General features: G+C 43.9%; 1 protein-coding gene across 23 annotated transcripts in view; it reads right to left on the reverse strand.

The window, feature by feature from the left end:
- GPBP1 (GC-rich promoter binding protein 1) overlaps positions 1-9,368 on the reverse strand; it is a 72,653-nt gene extending 63,285 nt beyond the window's left edge. For 10 of the 23 annotated variants that reach the window (XM_078365918.1, XM_054252245.2, XM_002744943.7 and 7 more), the window contains exons 1-2: positions 8,987-9,113; positions 6,793-7,741 (exon numbers count right to left, since the gene is read on the reverse strand). The gene's annotated coding sequence lies outside the window, so the exon portion shown is untranslated. Of the gene's footprint in view, positions 1-6,792; positions 7,742-8,949; positions 9,114-9,273 lie in introns of those variants that run through there. The other 13 variants (XM_078365919.1, XM_035291542.3, XM_003732341.6 and 10 more) reach the window with 4 other exon arrangements.
- Between the last annotated feature and the right edge of the window lie 5,668 nt (positions 9,369-15,036).

Genomic DNA, 15,036 nt, shown 5'->3' on the forward strand with positions numbered 1-15,036 from the left:
ACTAAAAATACAAAAATTAGCCCGGCGTGGTGGCGCACACCTATAGTTCCAGCTACTTAAGAGGGTGAGGAGTGGCCGGGCGCGGTGGCTCAAGCCTGTAATCCCAGCACTTTGGGAGGCCGAGGCGGGTGGATCATGAGGTCAAGAGATCGAGACCATACTGATCAACATGGTGAAACCCCGTCTCTACTAAAAATACAAAAAATTAGCTGGGCATGGTGGCGTGTGCCTGTAGTCCCAGCTACTCAGGAGGCTGAGGCAGGAGAATTGCCTGAACCCAGGAGGCAGAGGTTGCAGTGAGCCAAGATGGAACCATTGCACTCCAGCCTGGGTAACAAGAGCGAAACTTCGTCTCAAAAAAAAAAAAAAAAAAAGAGGCTGAGGAGAAAGAAAAAAGAACCAGCTGGGCGAGGTGGGTCACGCACATGATGTCAACACATTGGGAGGCCAAAGTAAGTAAATCACCTGAGGTCAGGAGTTCAAGACCAGACTGGCCAATGTGGTGAAACCCTGCCTCTACTAAAAATACAAAAATTAGCCAGGCATGGTGGAAGGCACCTGTAGTCTCAGCTACTCAGGAGACTGAAACAGGAGAATTGCTTGAACCCGGGAGGCAGAGGTTGAAGTGAGCTGAGATCATGCCACTGCACTCCAGCCGGGGCGACAGAGCAAGACTCTGTCTCAGAAATAAAAAATTAAAAAAAACCTCTAACATACAAAACATTAATTTTAAAAAGGAGGGCGACAGGTCATAGAGGCTCATGCCTATTATCCCAACACTTTGGGAGCCTGAGGCACAAGACTCACCTAAGGCAGGGGTTTAAAACATCCTAGAGAACATTTTAAAAAGAGGGTGAGGGGCAGGGAATACACCTCTTTTCAACCTGCTCTAAATACCCCAAATATGTGAGCCTATGGGCTGTTAAGTAACACAACCAAGATCTACATTGTAGGCAGGTTTCTCTGGCCATGGAAGAGACTTTGGAAAGGGGAGAATGGGACTGAGGGCAAACACAGGTGAGTTAATAGCTTGCTTCCTGAGTCAAGGGCCAAGCTAGTATAATAAATTAAACTAGAAATGGCAAGGCATAGATGTATTCATAAACATAAAAGAGAAGAAGTCAACAATGCAATCTTCAGGTTAGCATAAATGGGATGCCGGTAATACCAACAGCAGAAATGATACAGAAGGAAGAAATCAAGCCTGACACAGTGGTTCACACCTGTAATTCAAGCACCTTAGTAGGCTGAGGCAGACAGATTGCTTGACCTCAGGAGTTCAAGACCAGCCTGGGCAATATGATGAAACCCTCTCTCTACCAAAAACACAAAAAAATAGCTGGGCATGATGGTGTATGCCTACAGTCCCAACTACTAGGAAGGCTGAGGTAGGAGGATCGCTTGAACCCTGGAGGCAGGCAGCAGTGAGTCAAGACTGGCCACTGTACTCCAGCCTGGGCAACAGTTAGCAAGACTCCATCTCAAAAGGGAAGAACTCATTTGAGAGAGTATGCTAAGTATTGGTCTGACATGTAAAATGTACTAAACAGAATCTTAATACACGATTAAAACTTTACATCTGGCCGGGCATGGTGGCTCACACCTGTAATTCCAGCACTTTGGGAGGCCAAGGTGGGTGGATCACCTGAGGTCAGGAGTTCAAGACCAGCCTGACCAACATGGAGAAACTCTGTCTATACTAAAAAATACAAAAATTAGTTGGGTGTGGTGGTGGGCACCTGTAATCCCAGCTACTCGGGAGGCTGAGGCAGGATGATCACTTGAACCCAGGAGGCGAAGGTTGCAGTGAGCCACTGCACTCCAGCCAGAGCGACAGTGAGACATTGTCTCAGAACAAAAAACAAAACAAAAAAAATCTTTACCTCTGTATTACACTTCACAATTTTCAAAAATCCTCCATATACATTTCCATCAGTTTAATGAAGAAATCAAGGCCAAAAGAGGTTAAGTGAATATACAGTCACACAGGCCTTTTTCTAGATATTCCATATCCTAAACCAAGTCCCCTTTCAAACTCTAAGCCGTTACCCTTTTTCTACATCACTGCCTTACCTGGTTCTAAACCATTACCTCAACACTCAACACTGATAGATCTAAAATGCCTAAGCATTTGATTAACATTTTTATCAAAAAAGAAACAGAAAAGATGGTTTGGTTAAACGAAGTTAAATAATCTGACCAGGCACAATGGCTCACACCTATAATTCCAGCACTTTGTGAGGCTGAGGCAGGTGATCACCTTAGGTCAGGAGTTCAAGATCAGCCTGGTCAAAATGGCGAAACTCCGTCTCTACAAAAAATTAGCTGGGTGTGGTGGTGAGTACCTATAATCCCAGTTGCTTGGGAGGCTAAGGCACAAGAATGGCTTGAACCTGGGACACAGAGGTTGTAGTGAGCCGAGACAATGCCACCACACTCCAGCCTGGATGACAGCGAGACTCTGTCTTAAAAAAAAAAAAAAAGTTAAATAATCTGGCCTGGTTTTAGAATCTTTCCTCACTTGCTTATTTTACTTTCAGATTAGAAGTCCTCCTCAATTATCCCTTTCTTGCAGCTCGCCTGAATTTTTTCTTTCTGCTCAGTCTTCCTGTTCTTTCTCTATTAATCCTCTCCATCAATTTTAACATATCAGCAGCTCCAAGCAAAAAAATTCATGTTAACTATTTCAATTCAAAAACAGACGTAAGGGGCCAGGTGCAGTGGCTCACACCCGTAATCTCAGCACTTTGGGAGGCCGAGGTAGGCAGATACCTAAGGTCAGAAGTTCGAGACCAGCCTGACCAACATGGTGAAACCCCATCTCTACTAAAAATACAATTATTAGCTGGGGCTGGTGGCACATGCCAGTCATCCCAGCTACTTAGGAGGCTGAGGCAGGAGAATCACTTGAACTGGTGAAGCAGAGGTTGCAGTGAGCCATGATCAAGACATTACACTCCAGCCTGGGCAACAAGTGTAAAACTGTCTCAAAAAAAAAAAAAGACAAAAAACAGAGACACAGTAAAACAAAGCTATACATATACTCCATGCCTGTGGAAAGAGGCTATGGGTGAAAGAAAAATACAGCAAGGCCAGGCACTGTGGCTCACACCTGTAATCCCAGCACTCTCGGAGGTCAAGGCAGGAGGAATCCTTGATCCCAGGAGTTCAAGACTACCTGAGCTACAATCACGCCATTACACTCCAATCTGGGTAAGAGAGCCAGACCCTGTCTCAAACATAAACACACACACACACATCCACATTTAATTTTAGCTAACCAAAGATATCACCCAAAGTTACTAGCAAATAGCAAAACAGCAGTATCTCTTAAACTATTTCCAAACTCCATTAGTAGTCTGTAATCAACATCAACTAGAGAAAAGCAGTACATAAAAAAAAAAAACAAAAATATCAAACATGTTCAAATCAAAGAATTAATAAAGTAAAATCCTAAAGAAAGCAGTGTAAGTATAGCACAGTGCTGGGTAATGTGCTCTGGAGTCAGACTGCTTGAACATTTATTTGGTCAAGATGACAATTCTTTTTTTTTTTTTTTCTGAGACGGAGTTTCGCTCGTTACCCAGGCTGGAGTGCAATGGCTCGATCTCGGCTCACCGCAACCTCCGCCTCCTGGGTTCAGGCAATTCTCCTGCCTCAGCCTCCTGAGTAGCTGGGATTACAGGCATGCACCACCATGCCCAGCTAATTTTTTGTATTTTTAGTAGAGATGCGGTTTCACCATGTTGACCAAGATGGTCGATCTCTTGACTTCATGATCCACCCGCCTCGGCCTCCCAAAGAGCTGGGATTAAAGGCTTGAGCCACCACGCCCGGTCCAAGATGACCATTCTAACAAAGTTAACTTTCTTTCAGTCTCCACCTCCCTAAATGCTCATTTTCTCATCTATACCACAGTGACTATAATAGTACTTTCCTCATGGGATTAAGAATTAAGTAAAATATGCCACATAAATTACACAGCAAAACGTATGAGACCATCATCATCTAATAAATGTTGGCCACTATTATTTTTAGATCTACCATTTAGAAAAGGAGAAAAAAGGAAAATATAAAGAGTAGGGAAGATAAAAGAAAATGTGATGTGACTTTTGGGGAAAAGCAGCAGTCCAGCAATAGCTCCAGTTACTAACAGGTGGAACTATTTATTTCAATCTCCAGCAAATAAAATACTGAAAATAATCTGTCAAAATGTTCAAATAAATCTGTCCTTGAAGAACTGTTCACAAATGTTATGGACTATTTATGGATTAAATTTAATTGTTAAAAACTCTGATCTCAGCTGGGCATGGCAGTTCACGCCTGTAATCGCAGCACTTTAAGAGGCAAAGGTGGGCAGATCACTGGAGTCAGGAGTTTGAGACCAGACTGACCAACATGGAGAAACCCTGTCTCTACTAAAAAAAAAAAACTGAAAAATTAGCCAGGCATGGCAGCACATGCCTGTAATCCCAGCTAATCGGGAGGATGAAGCAGGAAAATTGCTTGAACCTGGGAGACAGAGGTTGCAGTGATCTGAGATCCCACCATTGTACTCTAGCCTGGGCAACAAGAGGGAAACTCCATCTCAAAAAACAACTATGTCTGGAGTAATCTTTATCCTGACACTACTGTTTAAGGTAACTATTTCAGTAATGGCAATTTAGAAGAAAAGAAGGCCGGACGTAGTGGTTCATGCCTGTAATCCCAGCACTTTGGGAGGCCGAGGCAGGCAAATCACCTGAGGTCAGGAGTTCGAGACCAGCCTGATCAACATGGTGAAATGCTGGCTGTACTAAAAACACAAAAAAGTAGCCGGGTGTGGTGACAGGCACCTGTAATCCCAGCTACTTGGGAGGCTGAGGCAGGAGAATCACTTGAACACAGGCGGAGGCTGCAGTGAGCAGAGATTGCGTCACTGCGCAGTAGCCTGGGTGCAACAGAGTCAAGACTCTATCTCCAAAAAAAAAAAAAAAGAGAACAATCACAAATAATAAATGCTATATGGTTTTCTAGGAATAATGATCATTGGACTCCAGTTCAACTTCTTAATCATATTTAAGATGCAGTCTTAGACAAGTAACTTGAAAGGTCATTGAATTGAGGAATGCACAACATACAGGCTCTCCCAAATGAAGGGGAGTAGAATCTTCTCACAAATTTTATAAATCAAGGTAGACATTTAGAATTACTACACACAGGTCTGACAGAGAAAACACATCATACCTAGTCTATTATGACCAAGGGAATTACTGAACTCTCTAATATCAATTTCAGAGAAGAAAAATGCTCTATTTTACACTAACACCTCTTTGGCTCTATTGCTAGCAGAATTTCAACAGTTAAAGCAAAAAAAAAAAATTCAAAATAAGCAACTGACAAGTTACTATGTTAGGCCACCTTGGCAAAGGTTCAAAAATTATAATCTTGGCCAGACCCAGTGGCTCACACCTGTAATCCCATAATTTTAGGAGGCCAAAGCATGGGGATCACCTGAGGTCAGGAGTTTGAGACCAATCTGACTAACACGAAGAAACCCTGCCAAAAACACAGAATTAGCCGGATGTGGTGGCGCAATGCCTGTAATCCCAGCTACTGGTGAGGCTGATGCAGGAAAATCCCTTGAACCCAGGAGGCAGAGGTTGCAATGAGTAGAGATCGTGCCATTGTACTCCAGCCTGGGCAACAAGAATAAAACTCCATCGCCCCCCCCAAAATAATTACAATCTTTCATCTCAGAAAAATAACTAATTGAAATACACTCTAATTTTAGTTATACCGATGTGTTCACTAGTATTAACTGCCTAAAAATTAAATTTTGTCATTAGAGAAAAAAAATTAAATTTTAGTGTATCTCTTCAAAAATACTCCTGAATGCCTGTGATTCACTGAAAAATTAAATGTCGTAATTAATGGTAACTGAAAACACCATTTAATCCTGAAAAATACAAACACTAAAGATTAACTCTCCCACCTGTCAAAACAATTTCTATTATAGCAATTAATATTCACAACTTTTTTTTAAAAAAGCTTTGTTTATAAACTTAGGCCACCATTACCACTTGAGTGAAAAAAAAATAATGTATACTCATATTTTTTTAAGTTATTTTAAAGGTTCTTAATTTAGTTGCTCAGTTCCTCTCAGCTTCTGGTCCTGGTAATACCCGCTTTTTTTGAAAGTAATGTCTTAAGGAATAATTTGAAATACAAAACCAACTGTTTCAAAAGCTTAATTTCTGTAATGGATTAGTATGTTAGGAACAGTTATGCCTGAAAACAAGCTGGTTCATGAAATACATTAAAAGCCACTACCTGTAATATAACCAACTATGTGACTCCAAATGCAACACTACACTGCATTTGGAATGCAGGCTAAACTCACATTTGAAAAGTAAACTGGCTATCAAGACACATATATTTAGAATGCAAATTAGCTAGAAAGACACGTGGTGAATTATTTGTTGGATTTTTTCTACCTTTCTACCACTATGAATGAATCTATCAAAGTCTAAGGCGAATACTGGCCATATGAATTTAGCTTTTTACTCAAAAAGCACAAAAACTTGTAGCTTAGGACTGTTTCAATCTGAAATATTCCTAAGCCTTAAAAGTTTTTTCTGAATTTCAGTTTACTCAGACAATGGTTAATAGCTGTTTTCAGACTCTCCAGGAAACTGAAACCAAGCAATACTCCTTGCAAGAAACTGAAAGGCTTCCAAGAAAAACATAGGATATACTCGACTCTCATTACAGTTTACAAATGAACATTTGATTTGCCATAATAGTACTTACAAATTCCAACAGGACTGCACAGGAAGGTGTTGGTTTTTTCTCTGTAATCTTTGTTTTCCAGTTTGTATTTTTATTTTGTATCCTCTGAAATAATATCGAAGTTCTTTGAAGATATTTAACCTACGACTATTTGACATAGAGTTACTTCAAGTCAGCTACCCATACTTCTGTTTTAAAGTTTTCATATGGCTATTTCCCGAATTAGCCAAGTTCTTTAGATTTAAGAACAGTCTTTGTATTATTCCATGTACTTGCCACTGTTGTACTTGTCCACTCTAGATGAAATATCCAATTTATGAGCCAAAAAGCAGAAACAAAAAGAAAATTTCACATCTGAAGAGCATTCCTAAACATCAGCATTTACAGAGACACACATAGCTATCTCAATACTACCATGCTGTTGGGAAACTGCAGCATCTTAAATTTCCACGTAAGTAAAAGATAAAAGGAAAAAAACTGTGGATTCTTTCAATGTCTTCATTTAGAAAAAGTGTCCCATTGTGACATGACAGAGCTGAAGTCAAAAAATCCTAAAATTTTCAATAAAGGTAAAAATAAACTGCCATGAAACTTCAGTAACACTCAGGCATTTGAAACTGCTGCAACTACTCAGTACACAAATCAACGTCTCTCACAGTTTCGGCTGAAGAACCCCAACAACGGAGTGGGGGAGGGGGAGGCAAAAAATTACCACCAGCTGAAATACTGTAACCAGTTATATAATCCGTTTGAACCAAAATACTGAAGAAATGCTGCCCGGGTCTCTAAGTGGCTTGCTGAATTGTTCACTACTATCAATTCACTTCATAGACGATTCTTGCCAATTTTAATAAACTTCTGGGGCAAAATTATCCAAAAACATTGTAAATCCAAAATGGCCACTTAAAATATCCGGGGCCTTTTACACAAAACCTAGAAGATGATCTTCATATCTGAGTAATTCAATCACCTGTAAAAGTCATAAAAAAAATTATATATTGAGTTTTGATTTTGAGCTACAAAAAAATCAATACCCACCTTAAAAAGTCAACCTCTGGAAAGAAAATCACTTCTGTACAACCCTGCAGGAGAGAAAAGCGCTTTGCCCAAGCAAGCACCCGATAAAAGTCTACTGAATGAACAAGACATCGGAGTAGAGGGAGGGAAAAACGGTAGGTGACGGTATTCCGGAGGGCAAAGGCTGATTTCACCTGGGAAGGGGTGTAGACCCAATATTGTGGGATTACATAAGCAAACCTTCTTACACTTCTCGAATAAATATTAAAACTATGAAACTGGCACACAATCTTCCAAAAGACCTTCTCCAACCCTATTCGATGTACCAAGGGAAAACGAATAGACAGGTGTGCTGCCACGGAGCATTAGTAAACGTAACTCAGAGAATGAGAAGTATAGAGACGCTCCCTCCAAATCAGAACGTCTCTAAGAGGAGGCATATTTCCCCCAGTAAGGCCAGTAAGGTGAACGAGAAGTAGGGCAAACCCGCTTCTTAAATGCTCCTGAGGAGACTTCCCCACCTCTGAGGGAGCAGGGGGCTAAAAGGTGTAGGTTCCCACTTCCTCGAATAGAGAAAACAGATTTCTCTCCCCGAACTGTGGGGGTGGAAGGTACCGGGCCCTTTTCATAAACCACAGAAAGAATGGTTCTTTCCCAAAAAAGCCCAGGTCCCCCTCAGACCCCACAGGACTTGGAGAAACAAAGTAGCCTTCTCCCCAGTCCAAGGCAAGTGCCACGGACCTGGGAGAGGCGGGGAAAGCTGAGGCGCCGCTGAAGAAACCGCGGAAGGCCACAACTCGGCCTCGACTCCCTCAGCCCTGAGAGGGGTAGTGGTGCAAACGCAGGCGAGCGTGTGCGAGAGGCTGGGGGAAAGAAGGCCGAACACCGAGGGCGTCGGACCCGCTCCCAGCCTCCGCCAAACGCCAAACACCCCCCCCAGCCAGCCGCCGGAGCTAAGCCACCCACCCCCTCCTCACAACCGCCACCTCCCCACTCCACCCGGGCCGAGTCAATAGCTACAGGGGCCTATCTGCGCCTCCCTCTCCTCTCACTCCCTGCTCCCCGCCGCCCCTCCGTCCGTGGGCAGCCTCATACCTCGCGCCGCCAACGCCGCTCCCGACCCCTCAAACCCCAACACGGACACAGGCACCCCCCTCCTACCCCGGACTCGGGCGTGGAGCCTAGAGGACGCTGTTACCTTCTGCCGCACCAGAGGTGCCCCTGGCCTGGGGGTGCCGCCGCGCTCGATCCCGGGAGAAGGTTTTCGGTACTTTGAATAATCCCCTTTTGCCGCTTTTCCCTCCCCCACAACCAGTCTCAGTCCCAAAATGGCGCCGACCCGATCCGCAATGTTCTGCGCCAAGTCTCGCGAGATTGTGGAAGGTGGCGAGGCGGGGAAGGAACTAGAGGGGTTGAGGGGACCGGGGGAAGGCGGGGCGAGGAGAAGGAGGGAGAAAGGGTGTGGAAGAAGCGCTGCGAACGAACCTACTGGGCGGGACAGCAGGAAGAGCGCCTCCACCACAGAACCTTCTGGCCCAAGTAACCGCTCACGCCGCGATCAAAGAAGCTCCGCCCTCTACGTCGGGCGCCTGGGGGGGGGGGGGGAGAAGGCGTGGCTATGCCTGGAGGCGGGGCTTCGAGGAGGCCCCGGAGCAGCTGCGCGCGGGGGGTGGTGGCTCCGCGCGGTGACGTCAGGAGCAGCTGGAGTCGGGGATTACCCCCTGCTGCTGACGTGAGGACTGTGAACAATCGGGAACGTTCGGTGGAAGGGGGAATTCCCCGCCGCTCCCTGAGGAGCCCCCTCCTCCCGCACTTCCCCCCGCCCGGACTGCCTCAGAGCCGGGGCTGGTGGGGCCGCGGGAAGGGCGAGAGGGGGGCGCTGCGCCGGGAGGCCGCCGCGCGGGCTCGGGTGGCGCGCGCCGCAGTATCTTCCCCCGGGTCTAAGCTCCCGAAGCCGCGCTGCAGCTCCTCCGAGCTTTGAGCTGCGGAAGACGCTGCGGCGAGCGCCTCTCGCCGGGTACCGCGCTCGGGCCTGGGTGAATCTGCGCTCACACCGCGCCTATGCCCAGCCGTGTGCCGGCGGAACGTCGGCCAGGTCGGCGCCGGAGCGATCGGGCGAGCTGAGGGGAAGCTCCACCGCGGCAGGCGAACGCGGACTGTGTCTGGCCTGAGAGGTGCACACGAGAGGCCTGCAGCGGAGGAAAGCCGACCTGCTGGGAACCAAACCCAGACTCTCTTGAGGATAGAAATGGCTGCTAAATATAATTGTGCTATTTTTCTTTCTACTGCATCTCCGCGTAGGCGAATTATTTCGACGGCCAGAGTCTCAGACCACCACATAGCCCATTCGAGTCTCTAAAATAATCAATGATGTTCACAGTTGTTTCTCTAATTGTGACACCTTTTCGCCTTATAACCAACCGTAGCCTCCCTTTTAAACCTGGGAAGTTGGCATTTCAGGAGAAAGGAAAGTCACATTTGTTTAGAGGGAAGGTGTGGGGAGGTCATCTCAAAGAGAGAAAGTCTGAAAAATAAAAAATATTTGGATTTTGACTCTCCCCTAAGCCACAAGGACTTCGTAACGTAGAAACTTCATGGTATTTGTACATGCATTATGGGGTTTGTAGTTTAATGGAATGTTTCTAAGAGATACCTGAAAAACTGGTGGAATGTAAACTCACTAAAATTTACTGTCCCCAACCTTTTGTTTAAATCTTTATTGGGAGTTGACCACTTTGAGCAATTAATAATGCTCCTCTGGGGAGCAAAGGAAAGGGGATTAACACTTGCTAGATGCCTTCCCCAAGCCAGGCATTTTAATCCTTATAGCACCCTCTGAGGTGGGTACTATTTTGCTCAGTTTGCAGGTAAGGAAACTGGTTGGGATTGACGTATTTAACTTACAGAATGTGGAAGGTGGGCGTCACAACTTGGCTGCACCATTTAAACTCAAGTCTGTTAGGGGCTTGATCCACTTTTTTTTCTCTACACCACATTGTTTTCATAGAAGCAACTTATGTATTAGGAGAGGAACTGCTCGTGCATTTATTTGTAAGCGTGATGTCAAACCTAGAAAAAATAAAGGAAACAAAACAAGGAAAAAACTGCTAACTTGGACCCACAATTTGTGCCTTTCGTGTGACAGAAGACACTATAAAGTTGAACAGCTAACAGTGAAACAGAGGAACAATTGTAATATATCACAAGCAAGTTTATATATATATATATATATATATATATATTCGGTTATTTTTAGTATATATTTTATTTGCATAATAAAATAAAAAGAGCTCTTACAAATTATTAAGGAAAAGATAACCAACACCCATTCTTAAAAAGTTAACGGCAGGCCAGGCACGTTGGCTCACGCTCATAATCCCAACACTTCAGGAGGCTGAGGCAGGAGGATCACTTGAGGTCAGGTGACCAACACTGCAAAACCCCCTCTCTACTAAAAATACAAAAATTAGCTGGGCGTAGTGGCAGACCCCTGTAGTCCCAGCTACTCCATAGGTGCGATCTTGGTTCACTGCAAATTTTGCCTCCTGGGTTCAGGTAATTCTCATACCTCAGTCTCCACTGCACTCCAACCCGGGTGACAGAGGAGACCTTGTCTTGATACAAAGTCAGCCAGGCGCAGTGGCTCACACCTGTAATCCCAGCATTGGGGAGGCCAAAGCCGGCAGATCACCTGAGGTTGGGAGTTTCAGACCAGTCTGACCAACATGGAGAAATAAAATTACTAAAAATACAAAATTAGACTAGATGTGGTGGCTCACAGCTCTAATCTCAGCACTTGGGAGACCAAGGCAGATGGATCACCTGAGGTCAGGATTTCAAGGCCAGCTTTACCAACATAGTGAAACCTCATCTCTACTAAAAATACAAAAATTAGCTGGGCATGGTGGTGCCCAGTTGTAATCCCAGCTACTCAGGGGGCTGAGGCATGAGTATCGCTTGAAACTGGGAGGCAGAGGTTGCAGTGAGCTGAGATTGTGCCAGTGCATTCCAGCCTGGGAGACAGAGTGAGACTCAATCTCAAAGAAAAAAAAACAAACAAAAAAATGCCAAATTAGCTGGACATTGTGGCCCATGCCTATAATCCCTCAGGAAGCTGAGGCAGAAAAATCTCTTGAACCTAAGAGGCGGAGGTTGCAGTGTGCCAAGATGATTGCAGTGTGCTGAGATGGTGCCATTGCACTTCAGCCTGGGCAACAAGAGTGAAATTCCGTGTTGGATATGGGTTCTCGGTATTATAAAGGATCAACACTGAGACAAAGGGACCAGTTTTACTTTATGCAGAAAGAGTGGGCCCTGATAGCAGTCTTGCCACAAGAGCATGACAGCACACTTGGACAAAGGAGTCAGGATTATTTATAATCTGACACGTCCACCCTGCTGCTGTGTCTGGTTTCCATTGGCTGGAATGGGACCTCACATTCTATTCTTGACCCCATTGATTAACAGCTTGAGACTTTCCTAAATAGGCTAGGGAAACAGAGAACAAAGAAAAAGGAAGTTGCTCACTAGATGATCAGGGAAGTGCTTCCAAACAAGGAATGGCATGAACTATGGGCTGGAACTCGCCCGGGCCTGTCGAGGCTTGCCTGAGTAGGCTAAAGCAGCTAACTGGAAAAGTATAGGGGCTTTTAGGGGCTAATAGTGGATAGAGAGTTTTGGAGTGAGAAATTATTATCCTTTCAGACCTTAAGATGGAAACTTTGAAGAAAAATTTCTCCACTTCTCACACTCCATCTCAAAAAAAGAAGGGTATGGTGGTTGGTGCATCTAATTTCAGCTACTAGGGAGGCTGAAACAGGAAAATCACTTGAACCTGGGAGGTGGAGGTTGCAGTGAGGCAAGATCACACCATTGCACTCCAGCCCGGGTGACAGTGTGAGACTCTGTCTCAAAAAAAAAAAAAAAAAAAAATGGTTATAAGGACTAGGCACTTATTTGCATTAACCATATCAAGAATGAAATTCTTAATATGAGCATGCCTTTCTGGAAGATAATTTGGCTTTCATAAAAATGTTAAAGTCTTTAAGATACCCTTTAAGCAGTTATTTTACATCTTGGAATTTATTTTAATAAAAGAATAGGAAAGGTGTCCAAGAATTTATGAAGCTGTTCATTGATAACTTGTTTAAAATCTGACACAAAAAATAGGCTGGTCCAAGTGCAGTGGTGTTTTCAACTAATTAATCACAACTGGTTACAGATTTTTTTGTTCCTTCTCCACTCCGACTGTTTCACTTGACTAGCCTTACCAAAAAAAGAAAATGAGAGAAGAAAACCACACACAAAAAAAGAAACAACCTAAATGTCTATAAATAAAGAAATTGACAAAGTAAATTATATCCATAAAGTGGAATATGAAGCCATTAACAATGATATTTATAAACAGATAGTCACATGTAAAGATGCTTACAACACGCTATTAAGAAAAATGGGCCAGGCTCAGAGGCTCACGCCTGTAATCCCAACCCTTTGGGAGGTCAAGGCAGGTGGATCACGAGGTCAGGAGTTCAAGACCAGCCTGACCAACATGCTGAAACCCTGTTTCTACTAAAAATACAATAATTAGCCAGGCATGGTGGTGCGCGCCTGTAATCCCAGCTACTCAGGAGGCTGAGGCAAGAGAATCGCTTGAACCCAGGAGGCAGAGGTTGCAGTGAACCAAGATCAAGCAACTGCACTCCAGCCTGGGTGACAAAGCAAGACTCCATCTCAAAAAAAAAGAAAAAAGAGATAGATTACAAAACTGTGTATGTAATATCCCATTATTGTCAAATAAAAAAGTATTATCAAAGGAAAAGTTTTGACAGACTAGACACAAAACGTTAACAATGCTTATTTCTAGGTGGCGGACTAATAGAAGTTCTTTATTCTTCATACTCGCTAAGAGCATGTATTACTTTTTTTCAAAATGGAGTCTTGCTGTCACCCAGGCTGGAGTGCAGTGGCGTGATCTTGTCTCACTGCAATCTCTGCTTCCTGGACTCAATCCAGGATCAGGTGATCCATCCACCATGGCCTCTCAAAGTGCTAGGATTACAGGCGGGAGCCACTGTGCCTGGCTTACTTTTCTAATTATAGGGAAAAAAAAAGCTATATCCATGTCCACTCTGAGGAGACTAAAAAAAAATTTTAAGAAACAAAGCACACCTGTAATCCCAGGACTTTAGGAAGCCAAGGAGGGTGGATCAGGAGGGCGGGAGTTTGAGATCAGCCTGACTAGCATGATAAAACATCATCTCTACTAAAAATACACAAATTAGCTGGGCATGGTGGCGTGTGCCTGTAATCCCAGCTACACAGGAGACTAAGGCAGGAGAATCGCTTGAACCCAGGAGGCGGAGATTGCAGCGAGCCAAGATCATGCCACTTAACTCCAGCCTGGGTGACAGAGCTAGACTCCATTTAAAAAAAAAGAAAAGAAAAAAAAAAGCTACTTAATAAATACAAGGACCTGTCTCCAACCAGTAACATGTTTTCCATTACTTTATTTTATTCATTTAGTGAAATCTAAACAAGGGACTTATCACATAATAGATTATTTTAATCTGTTAATGCACATAGCGTTATAGTAGTTTAAGGGAAGAGAACTAAAATTGCTTTAGCCAATGAATTTTTGTTCATTTGTTTTTTATTTATGCAGGGTCTCATTCTGTAAACCAGGCTGGAGTGTAATGGCATGATCGCAACTCACAACTCATGGCAGCCTTGACTTCCCAGGCTCAAGCTATCCTTTTTTATTTATTTTTTTTTTTTTTGGTAGGGACAGGGTCTTGTTGCCCAGCTCAAACTCCTGAGCTCAAGTAATCCTCCTGCCTCAGCCTCCCAAAGCGCTAGGACTAAAGGTGTCACCCACCACACCCAGATTTACTACATGCTTCTTAATCCAAAGAGATGCATGGGTTGACAAATATTCCTCCCTGCTCCAGTTATGGGTGGCCCAATTTCCCTAACTGGCACTTCCACCTCTGTGCCACTCCCTCTGTACTAGGAGGTATGCAAGAACACCAACATGTTCACAATTACCAGCAAAATTTTTAAATTTTCTTTCTAATATGTTACTTTCAAAACACTGCCTCTGTAAGTGGGTTTATTATTTTGAACCTACAGCAAGAATATAAACATGTAAATTCTTGTAGGCAAGGTGAAGAATACATTTTATAGTGTTTAAAAGAGTTGTGGTCTATTTCAATAGGTTATATCTTGCATCTCTGGAAATGGAACAGAATA

This window comes from Callithrix jacchus, chromosome 2, assembly GCF_049354715.1.
Source record: "Callithrix jacchus isolate 240 chromosome 2, calJac240_pri, whole genome shotgun sequence".
NCBI classification, from domain to species: domain Eukaryota; kingdom Metazoa; phylum Chordata; class Mammalia; order Primates; family Cebidae; genus Callithrix; species Callithrix jacchus.